This window comes from Triticum aestivum, chromosome 6A (assembly GCF_018294505.1).
Source record: "Triticum aestivum cultivar Chinese Spring chromosome 6A, IWGSC CS RefSeq v2.1, whole genome shotgun sequence".
Classification (NCBI taxonomy): Eukaryota; Viridiplantae; Streptophyta; class Magnoliopsida; order Poales; family Poaceae; genus Triticum; species Triticum aestivum.
The window spans coordinates 174957472-174969254 of NC_057809.1; the positions used below are offsets into that span (position 1 = coordinate 174957472).

At 40.4% G+C, this 11783-nt stretch overlaps 1 long non-coding RNA gene across 6 annotated transcripts; it reads right to left on the bottom strand.

Annotated features, from left to right (window-relative positions):
• Nucleotides 1-3952: 3952 nt before the first annotated feature.
• Nucleotides 3953-8930, bottom strand: LOC123132673 (uncharacterized). Of its 6 annotated transcripts, none has more exons than XR_006464960.1 (3): nt 8352-8930; nt 5308-8115; nt 3953-4454 (listed from the first exon to the last, which is right to left on the bottom strand). It is a non-coding gene; the product is annotated as an uncharacterized lncRNA (long non-coding RNA). The 6 variants fall into 6 exon arrangements; XR_006464959.1 differs by having other exon boundaries at nt 8264-8930; XR_006464961.1 differs by having other exon boundaries at nt 8256-8930.
• Nucleotides 8931-11783: the final 2853 nt, after the last annotated feature.

Sequence of the window (11783 nt, forward strand, 5' to 3'; positions counted from 1 at the left end):
TCTGTTTTGTCTTGGACACTAAAGTTATCTCAAATGAGTGTTTTGTTTCTTGTAACCAAAGATTTACAGTAGATGATTGATAGTGATAAAGTTAGGGCTGATTCAAATAAGAAAAGTACAAAGACACGAGCATGTTTTGCTGTTGGTCCTGCAATTACTATTGTTCGCGTGTTTAAGAGATCCAAAATGACACCTGTTATGGATCTAGTGGCAATACTAGGAGATGTCAGCTTTTGAGGTGCTCTGATCTAAACTTTAATTAGCTGCAATATTTGATTTTGCAATTTGCGATATATAATTTTATCTCCCATGTATGAAGGCAACCAACTATTATCTATTGAACGTAATGCATCAATAAAAACGTATTTCTCTGTTTGTGGTGCCTAAATATAATTTCATGCATGTTTTGTCTTTTTTTAAATGATTAAACTGTTCCTAGTGGCAATACTAGGAGATGTCAACTTTTGAGGTGCTCTGATCTAAACTTTAATTAGCTGCAATATTTGATTCTTGCAATTTGTGATATACAATTTTATCTCCCAATTATGAAGGCAACCAACTATTATCTATTGAACATAATGCATCAATAAAATCGTATATCTCTGTTCGTGGTGCCTTAAATATAATTTCATGCGTGTTTCGTCTTTTTTTGAAAATGATTAAACTGTTCCAACTTTTTAGAGCAATCTCTGGGCTCCACTTTAGTTCCAAAGTATTGTAAAATATATGTGCTTTTTAGACTCTTTTACATTACCTTCTAATATGACCTTTTGCATTTATCAAAGCATATAATGTATCCTCTTTTTTTTTTGCTTTTCAGAGCGATGAACGTTACAGGAACTAATTCCAGTAAGGTCAAGAATATGCATATACAATTCTCTTCATTCAAATTGATGGAGAACAACACCACAAAAGCATCGACATCTCCAGCTAAAGGTGCACAAGTCATTCGTCCAGGCGGAAGCGTGGTACCTCTTTAGGTTGCTGCTCGAATTACCACCACCATTACAAGTGGCCAGATCATTCTTTCTCACATATAATCAGACCCTAGTGCACGCAGCAGCTTCCAACGATCTTCCCATAGTCCTCGACATTGGGAGGGAGATAAAGACATCTTTAAGATTTCCTTTCTGCAACAAGCCATATTCAAATATAGGTTATTCACATTCCTACGAAGTTCAATGTCAGGCAACATAATTGCACAGCCTAGCCTCATCTCTCAGATTCTAATGATAGCTCAAAGTTGGCTTGTTGTAATGTAGCTGACTGAGGTGATCACTTCCCTATGCTTTTCAAGCTGGGCAATATCGTAATCTATACCGTCACAAATGTAACTTGTGCTTGAAGTCAAAGATAGGCGTTTCTGGAGCCACAACTTTTTCTAAAACAAACAGATATATGATGTAGAATACCCCAATTGTCAGGAATACTCCCACTATTTATCATGGAGTTCTCTTTTGTTGGCTGATTGATTTTCTACGTACTTTTTTGATTCGTTTTATTGGAAGTAACGTTACGTCAATTCTACTTATCCCACGGTGTACGCAAGTTAATTAATGATGTAATCAGATGTCAAAAATAATAATTACTGATGTAATCTTACAGTACATGGTACACGTGAGGGACCATACTTATTTGGGTCACATGATAAGCTTGGAAAGTATCTCACATTTTTTTTCCTTGAATGTCCACGCAGAACATAGGGTCGTAAGTTTGTCCTGGGTGGTTGTGTGAGGTAAATTTACATCCACGCTTTTGTGTTGGTTGTGGTGGGCGTTGGTCTAGTTCGCCACCTCCTCACCATAAAATTACCTCACGGTAGTTCATTTTCTACGTTGGCTTTAGCCGTGTGGGTGGTCTGCTTTCTTGTCCATGCCGTAAATTTACTTCACATGCTTTGGATTACTGCAGCGTAGGGATGGACTGGGGTGAGGAATAAGAATTCCTCGCCCAGGGTGACGAATAGCGCGACCCGAGGTAATCTTACAATCATTTTATAATTAAATTATGTTTGGAATTCAAATAGTTACATTCCTATTGATTCACTACGTAAAATTTGACATAAGAAAATAAAAATATAGGTCATAAGATAAGAAAATTTACAGTTTATATGTATTTTAGACTATGTTTTTACGTTTGTCATTTTACATAATATAAAATATTTTTTACGGCGATTATATATTTTCTTATGGTCTCTTTTTGTGTCGGAAATAAGACAAAACTTACGGAACGTAAAATTACGATGTATTGATGGTAAAATAGAGGGGGGTAAAGAATAACTATTCCTCACTCAGGGTGGCGAATAGCGCGACCCTATATATATATATATATATATATATATATATATATATATATATATATGGGTTATTCTATTTCGCGTAATAGAATATTATTTTGTTACCCTACTTGACCTCATGGTTTCAGGCGGCTGTACTGATGATTTTCATCTCGTCGAACTGATTGTCTTTTCGCCGGAATGGGGCATGTAATATATCGTTGGAAAGCTCTTGACATCTACATTACAAATATATAGAACATTTTTGCAAAATCATCACGGTTTAAGAGCAGTTTTGAAAAAACCATTTTTTTCAAAACCGAAAACGTGAATCGTATTTTGGACTCAATTTTCAAACGGTTTGTCGGAATTGAGCAAATAAGATGGCATTGGAAAGCTGGTAAAATCCGCATATTTTATATATCTACTATTTTTTCAAATTATATACAATTTAAAAGTACTTTGAAAAACAGTGAAATTCTGGGTGAAACATATTTTCGTGTTTTTTGCAAACGGTTTGTCGGTTTGACGCAAATGATACGGCATTGGAAAGCTATGGAAAATGTGTAACTTTTTCATGTAGAAATGTTTTTCTAATTCCTTACGGTTTAAAAACGAATTCGAATACGGTCAAATTTGATTTCGAACATGATTATTTTAGATGTTTGTTGAAATCGAGCAAATAATATACCGTTGGAAAGCTATCAAAAATGCGAAACTTGGTAATGTTGAACATTTTCTCAAATTCACAACCATTTAAGAGTAATTTTGAATACGGCAAGACGGATCCTGCTGTTTCCCGACTAAAAAACAAGTACTCGTACTGTTATATGTGTGTGTTTGTACTGAGCTATTTTTGGTAGAGTAATTTTGAATGGTTCTGAAAAAAGGGTACTTGTACTGATGTTTGTACTCCCTCCATTCCACAATGTAGTGCTTCCTCTATCCTCGTGCTTCAACTTTGACCGTAAATTTAACTACCAAGACCGATTGCGGCGGGAGCAAAAGTCATATCAGTGAATTCGTATTCGAAAGAAGTTTTTAATTATATATTTTTTTTCTCCCGCCGCAGTCGGTCTCGTTGGTTAAATTTATGGTCAAAGTTGGACCTCGGAAAGCGCGGGCGCACTATATTTTGGAATGAAGGGAGTATGGGTTTGTAGTAAGCGTGTTTTCACTAATTAGACTTTGATCTGTTTTTTGGGTAATATTTTCCTCGTAAGTTTTCAACGGTTTAATGTATCATAGCCCCAGAACTTGAATGCTTTATATTGTTGAACTAAATGTTATTTTTTCCAAAAAAATGCGTGTTTTTTTTTCAAGTCAAAGTTTTTTTGCAACGAATGGTTTAGATTTCTCTTGTTTTGCAACTTGAACTTTTACCATTTTAAACTTTTACCATCTTGAATTACCATTTGTGGATGAGCACTTGAACTTGTAGAATTTAAAGTTTTCTGTTTTATTTCTTTTTTGGTTTTTTGTCCGAACTTATGGTATCATCCTCATTGAACCTGCACGGTTTCTATAGCTGAACTAAAATAAACTTTTACCCGAATAAATGTGAACACCGAGACTTTTGTACAACAAGAACTAAATCTAATGCCAATATTGAACTGACAGGTTCCATACGCAAGCTAGCTATCAAATTTACTGATCCTAAAATCAATCACCACCACAAGAACACAATAAAGTTCTCCAAATGGTTGCTTGAGGAAGAGCTAGCTGCTGAACCTGACCACATTTACCGCTGGGAGCAGCCAAGCACTAGTTTGTAGAGGGATTTAGCAACGTCGGCGAGCACCAACCACATTTAGCTCAACAAAAAAAAATCAGACTCTTTCAGTATACTTTCTCGTTCACCTTACACGGATCCAACAAGTTTTTGCACAATGACTTCTTATATTTCATCTTTTATAGCAAGCTACACCATAGAGAAATTAAATACATTGGATCAGAGACCATTATAGAGCAAGACAAAAGCAGGTTCTTCATCAGCCAACCTGTACTGTCCCTGTTGCATCTCCCTTCCCGTCCAACCAAATCACATCGAGAGATGTCCCATGCGCAAATGATATAGTGAGTGAGTCATGCTTGCTGCTGCACACGCGCATGTATGAGAAAGAGAACAACATCAGTTGTTGCTTCACACGGGAGAGCTGGCGGCCGCTGCTTCGATGACCTGAATTAGCATAGGTGCACTTTAGATGTAGCAAAATCTGAACTTATTTAAAATGGGAAATTGAAATTTAGCATGCTGATTGATACATCTTTTTAATAAGTAGTTATCTAAATGGGAAATGAGTTTCAATCGTATGCTAGAAGATGCCCCATGCAAAAACTAGAAATATGAGTGAGATAGAAAGAATTGTTTCAACAAGTTTGTTTAAGTACAAATACATGGTGGTAGCAGTATTCAATGCAAATGGGAGCTTTGTACAATACTCCATTGCAAGCATCATATAGCTTGGATGTATGAAACACAACCATCACCAATTCACCATGTTACTGTTCTGGGCATAGGCAATATAGTTGCACTGAGACGCTTAACCAGATGAACTGAGACAACCAATGGAGGGAGGAGTTCTTGTCTTAATATAGGCAGCTTTTTTTTACAAAAATGGCTCGAACATCTTTAAAGAAGACAACAATGACCACTTTTTTAACTGCTTGAGTAAACAACCGCCAACTTACAGCAGATCACTTGAACTTATAGGAAATAGAAAAAAGAACTAAGCTTGCATCATCAAAATCTACAGTTTTTTTTCTGAAGTGATAACATATGTAGAACTTAGGTCAATTGGTGTGACGCAAACAGTTGAACTAGTGTAACATATGTAGTCGAACGGATGTAACTATTTGTAGTTGAACCAATTGGAGACCTGGCAACGCAACAACATTTTCATTCTATGGTGTCTCGCACATGGTTTGCTAGAACAAGTTGAACTGAATATATTTTTCGTTTTGAACTTTGAAAGAAGCTACAACTTCTGTTTCCCAAATGTCTACAAAATTTTAAGTTTCCAAGCACATACCTTTTGTTTCCTTTTTGTTGATGGGCACAACGTCCCTACTCCTGCAGACTGGCGGCACAGCGAATTGGAGCTGAAGAAGAGGGGATCACGAGCGGTGGCTGGGTGCACCAGGATTTGGCTGTTGTAGGGGATCCTAGCTACTACCAAGACATCCCCGAGGAGCTAGTAGAGGGGGTCACCGGCCATCTGGTGTAATTTTGAACTACTAGGTGCACCGGTATTTGGCTGCTTTAGAGGAACAAGAGGTCAGAACAAACATGAATTATATAGGTTACAGATTTTGCCTTCTATAATGATGTGCTTCCTGGGCAGTCCAAAAGCAGCAGCCGTACAAGTTCAGTAGCCGCTCACCGTGAACACCTGCTCGATGGGAATTTGTACAAATTGTTTGGAATTAGAAATTGAACTTTAGTAAAATTAGAAACTGAACTGAAAAAGAATTAGAAATTAAAGGAAAATAAAATAAGAAACTGACTAAACTAAAAATAAGAATCAACTGAACTAAAATTGGAAATTGAACTGAATAAAAATTAGGATGTTGTGGATGTAAGAAGGGCTTCTCTTTTGCAGGTAGCTTATGCGCCGTCGGCTAGCTTTGGTTGTAAGCGTCTATGTTGTTTACACCTACCTGCTAAGGATGACCAAACACTATATTATAACCATGGTTGTGAGTTCCAGAAATCGGGAGGAAATCATCTCTCACAAAAGAAAGAACCAGATGTGTTGAGGATTGGTTTTCAGTTCACACCACTTAGGCTAGCCATACTGAAGTAGTTGTGTTCCTCTCACTCACATATACTACATGTTGATGCTTGTCATCTCGTTCGTTACATACTACATAGGCAGAGGCTACATGTACTATGATCAAATCAAATAATATAAGACTCTATATGTATCAGACCTGGCTAAGGACGCTGCTAGTTTTCTTGTCTTTGCCAGTGACGAGGGAGTCCTCAGTGTACTACGTACGCCGCAGCGGGTGTTGTGTCTTGTCCTAAATCCCGGGTGTACATATGTACGCGTCGCCTCGGACGGTGGCCCTTCCTTCCTTATGCCTTGCGGTCACACAGTGGTCAAACTAGTTAAGTTTTGTTCTTTTTAATTCAAAAAAGCAGGTGAAACTACTAGCAAATAAATGGAGATTAATCACTGAAAACTGAATGCCACCTCAGTCAGGTTAGTTTCAGGTTCTGAGACTGAATGCACGTCGTGCCTGTCCTCCTACTATGAGATCCAAAGTAAACCAATCCTAACCAAGGAACATCACGTGTCACGGCCTCTGTCATGGAACACCATACATGGAAACAGAGAAACTTCTAGGAAGCCTCCATGGACAGAGCCATAAACTCAAATGGCAGCACCGTCGATGGCGAACAACAGGTATAATGGAACTGGCTGTTCGTAGAAATGACAGTACCTATATACAAAATATTATTCTGCAAACAGTTACCATGTTTAAATTCCTAGGTAATCAAGTCATCATATACATTCAAAAGCAAACAACACCTTTTTGACAACTAGCGTGATGGACTGAAATCCTTCCAAGTCCATTGCTACGTACAAAATATTACTGAGAAATGGTTTAGAGCAATGTCAGAAACAACATAAGCTAGTTGGAGAAGTCGCACGATTTAGATCTGTAAATAAGAAATTATTTGGTTCGTAAAAATTGAAATTTCAAGCACATTTTTTAGTGAACTCTAATTTGTAGGCGTCGGCAGGGAGGTGGGGGCGCGCGTCTGCGGGGAGGCGTGAAACAATGAACGAATTATAGTAGCAACACTTAATGTTTTAGATTGCCTTGGCACAACAAGTTAGTACATCTAGCAATCTAGGCCAAATAAAATCCATAGACTACAGATTTACTAAAATAAGAATTGAAATGAACTAAAACTAAAATAAGAATTGAACTTAAATAAACTTGGATACTGTACTGAACAAAAATAAGAAACTTTGACTAAACTAAAATGAGAATTTGAAATTGGAATGAACTAAAAAATTATTTGCTGAACTGATCATGAAAGAACAAGAATCAATTCGTTCTGGAAGTATTTTAAGCATCAAGTCCACGAGGTTTGAGAAGTTACAGAATCATTTTCAGTTTCAAGCACAATCGTAATTCAGAATTGCTAACATAATTTCAAGGTACTATGCAAAAAAACACATTACAGTATATTGAGATGTCCAACTACATGTACCAACTTAATACCTTCTCATAAAAAATGAATCGATAGTAAGAAACAAGGTAGTAACAATCCTAACTCTGCATAGTTTTGGGGTTTGTAGAAGTCTAAATATATTCACGCACTCCAAATATGTGCATTTTCAGGTACAAAACTTTTTGAACCTTTTGTACGAAAGAAGTTGAACTATCAGTCCAAACAGATTTGAAGTTGAATGATCTTTTATCTTACCAATGTTAAGGGAAACAAAACCAGAGACGGAATCGTGGGAGAACTTGGACTGAAGAACTCATCGGAGGAGGCAGAGTGGATTAATGTTGCAGTGTTAGAATCAGTTCAGTAGCTGCTCACTAGTACACTTGCCGCCTACTCGCTATCATCAGACGTACACTGCACACACACAACAGCTACCAATCATCATGCACACACACACAACCAGACACACACCGCATCATCTACACACCCAGGGCTGCATCTTCACCACACTTTGGACTGACAACATAGCAACACAGAAAACAATTTTGTAAGTGTCAACACTATCATCCTCGCTGCGCCATGGGGAAAACAAAATAGGCATCTTTGAAGCACTAGGGGGATAACCATTGAAGATGGAGCTCATTTGTACCTTCATCATAGAAAAAAGTAGACTTAATATCTCCAAGTTCTGAAGATGAACAAATGAATCGCACAAAACATTGTCCAAAAATCATAAGATGATTTTTAGCAATGGTGGACTACAGAATTTAGCAAAGGTGAACTACTAACAAGGTAACCTCAGAAATTTTAGAGGAAGTTGAACCACTAAATTTCCAGCAGCAGGGAAGTGAGATCGAGAGGGAAGGGGAGCTTTGGGGATCTGACCGCCGGCGCCGGTAGGAGGTGTTGCCGGAGGAAGCAGCTATGTCGTGTTGACTTTTGGAGAACACGAATGCTGGAAGCATCGTTCTGGTGGGCGGCGGCGCACAGGGATCCCCGGGAAGCGGTGGACGGCGATTTTGGTGCGGATGGAACACACGAACTGACGAGGGGCGGCCGGTTGGGGTCGCCGGCGGCGGTGGCTTGCGAGCTCGGCGCGGTGGGAGGGGGGCGGCACGCGAGCTTGGCTCCGTGGAGGGGCGGCCACGCTAAGGGGGGGCAGTGGGGTGGCGCGAGAGAGGAGGCGGAGTTTAGGGGCGGCGGGTGGCACGAGGGAGGAGGCATGGTGTGGTGGTCGTGGCGCGTCGCCGGAGTTGGGAGGTGGTGGGCGCGGCGCGTTGCCGGAGGTGGGAGGTGGTGGGCGCGGCGCGTGGCCGGAGGTGGGAGTGGTGGGCGCGGCGCGCCGCGGGAGGTGGGACGTGGTGGGCGTGGCTCGTCGCCGGAGGTGGGAGGCGTTGGGTTTGGCGCGTCGCCGGAGGTGGGTGGCGGGGGGAGGCGGGTCGCCGGGGAGTTGGGGCTGGCGGCGGTGGCGTTTGCGGTTGGATAAGGAGGCAAAAACGACAAATTTGACCTATGAATAAAAAGAATTCATAAAGTGAACTGTTGACGAAAAAAATTCACCCGGCTGAACTTTTTGTGTAGGGCCCGACAGTTAGGCGCCACACTATACTGTGCAGCGTCTGACCGACAGGCGCTACACACCTGATCAGCGCTGTACTTCAAACTATCTAAAAATTGCTAAGTCAGAGTGCAACGCCTGAGAGCTAGGCGCTACACTATACAGTGTAGCGCCTAAGGCGTAGGCGTTGCACAATCAAGGGTTTGTTTCACTTAGATTCTGTACCATGGAAAGAGGGGCCTGTCAGGGATTAGCTAGCTACCCCATGTTCAAAATATCCGAGTACTGTCTAAATGCATATAAAACTGGGATGCACTATACATAGAGATTACGGTCGTGTCAACCGCAAGAAATCTGAATTAGCATAGCAGGTACAAGCACTGTCGTGTCTTGTCTCTCCTAGCCCGCGCTACTGTGAAAGAAGCTCTCTTTGGTCTGTATAGAACGCTAAAAAAAATACGTCTTAATCTTTCTTGTTTCACTTTTTTTAGAATTAATCATTTTTTGTATTCTCTTCCAGCTGATTGTATGGTTTAGAGACGTGCGTACACATGCACGCACTAATTTTTTCTTTGCAAAAGAACATAGGGCCTTTAGATGAGCTGTGATTTAGCTAGCCAGTCAAAAAAGCAACCGATCCCATCCCACGATTGATTTTGAGATGGATTCATGGGTTCATATAGTAAAAATCCTGAACTGAAAGCGCTAGCTCCTGAAAGTGTGATGAACATGCAATGTCAGTGAGTCAGTCACCCAGGCGCAACGTGCTGGGTTAAACATTTGCCAAATCTTCCAAAATCCAAAGCGATCGATCGGCACCACCGCAGCAAGATCGCATCAAGCTGCAAGTGCAGTATGTCACGAGCTGTACAGTAGCCAGGTGAATATTTGAAAGTGTGGGAAGGGCGTCTACTTGCGAGCTGACTTTAGTCCAAGAAGATACAACTACTATGACCGACTAACGCTGGCCCCAACGAGACACGAGATTCCATTCCAAAGTCCACTAGTGCAGCGCCTAAGCTATAGGCGCTACACTGTACAGTATAGCGCCTAGCTGTTAGGCGTTGCACATTAACTTGGCAATTTTTAGGCAGTTCGAAATGCGATGCTGTCAGGCGTGTAACGCCTATTAGTCAGGCGCTGCACAGTGTAGTGTGACGCCTATCTGTCGGGCGCTACACAAAAGGGTCAGCCGGGTGAAATTTTTTCGTCAACAGTTTACTTTGTGAATTCTTTTTATTTATAGGTTAAATTTGTCGTTTTTGCCGGATAAGGAACGCGGGACAGAGGAGAGAGTGGTGGGGTGCGGGCTGTCCGGTTCTTTTGTTTTGTTTTTCTGTGGTTCGGGAGCTCACAATCGGGCCTATATAGGGCCAGAGTAAGATAATATTATTTTATTAATAGTAACAGAACAGCTCTGTCCCAGCGTGCAGAATAAATTATTCATCACCCAGAGTGTAGAATAAATTATTCTTCACTTCATAATTAAATTACGTTTCAAATTCAAATAGTTACATTCTTATTGATTCATTACGTAAAATTTGACATAAGAAAATAAAAATATAGGTTATAAGACAAGAAAATTTGTAGTTTATGTGTATTTTAGACTATGTTTTTACGTTTGTAATTTTACATAATATAAAATATTTTTTACGGTAATTATATATTTTCTTATGGTCCCTTTTTCGTCAGAAATGAGACAAAACTTACGCAACGTAAAATTATGGTGCATTGATGGTAAAAAGAGAGGGGGTGAAGAATAACTATTCCTCATTCAGGATGACGAATAGCGCGACCCTATATATATATATGTATATGTATATATATATGACAGCATTATTCTAATCCAGGATTAGAATAGTTATTTGGATCACAACAGCCCCTATATAGGGCCTGATGGACCCCTCCCGAACTTCCCTGAACTGTCGGCCCAACCTGACAGCATCCCACCCGATCCCGAGCTGCCCCGACAGGATCCACCTGATCCCCCGATCCCGAGCCGCCGTGACAGGATCCACCTGATCCCCCGATCCCGAGCCGACCCACCCCCTCCTCGCCGCTCCTCCACTCGATCCCCGACCTCCTCCCCTCCTCACCGCCCATCTTGTAACGCCCCGAGACCGATGTGCCAGGTGTCGTCCAGTTATCGATGTTGTTGCGTTGTCTTTGCTTGCGTGTCATGCATTGCATTCATCTTTGCATCATGTGCATTGCATCTTGTCATCATGCCATCATGTCATTAATCTTTGCAACTCATATTAATAAACCGTATGGATCTTCGCTCCATTTAAATCGAGGGAATTCACATGGTGTTTCTCTTTATAACATATCCTCCCGGTATTATGGAGCTATATTAAATATTCCATTTTCGAAATCACCCATGAACACACTTGCAAATCCCAATGCCTTTGTTATCGCAACTCTTGGCTTCTAACTTTGCTATATGTCCTTTCTTCATTTTTCGGAGCTCCACCTAAATTCTCAACATTTATGGACCTTCCTCTTACCGAGTCCCAGTTCAAACCCATTTGAATCAAATTCAAATGAGTTTGAATTTATATCTTTCAATCTTGCCGTTTCTAATTTTCTTGGGTCAAATTTATTTTTTTGTGAGTCCAAGAAAATTAACCGTATGTCCAAATTCCTCTTCCAACCTTCTCTTCTCTCCTTTTTCCTTTCTTCTACTTCTCTATTTTTTAGAAGAAAGAGGAGAGAGAAGAGAGCTAGCTGGGCCTCCCCTGTTGTGCCAGCCGCAACCT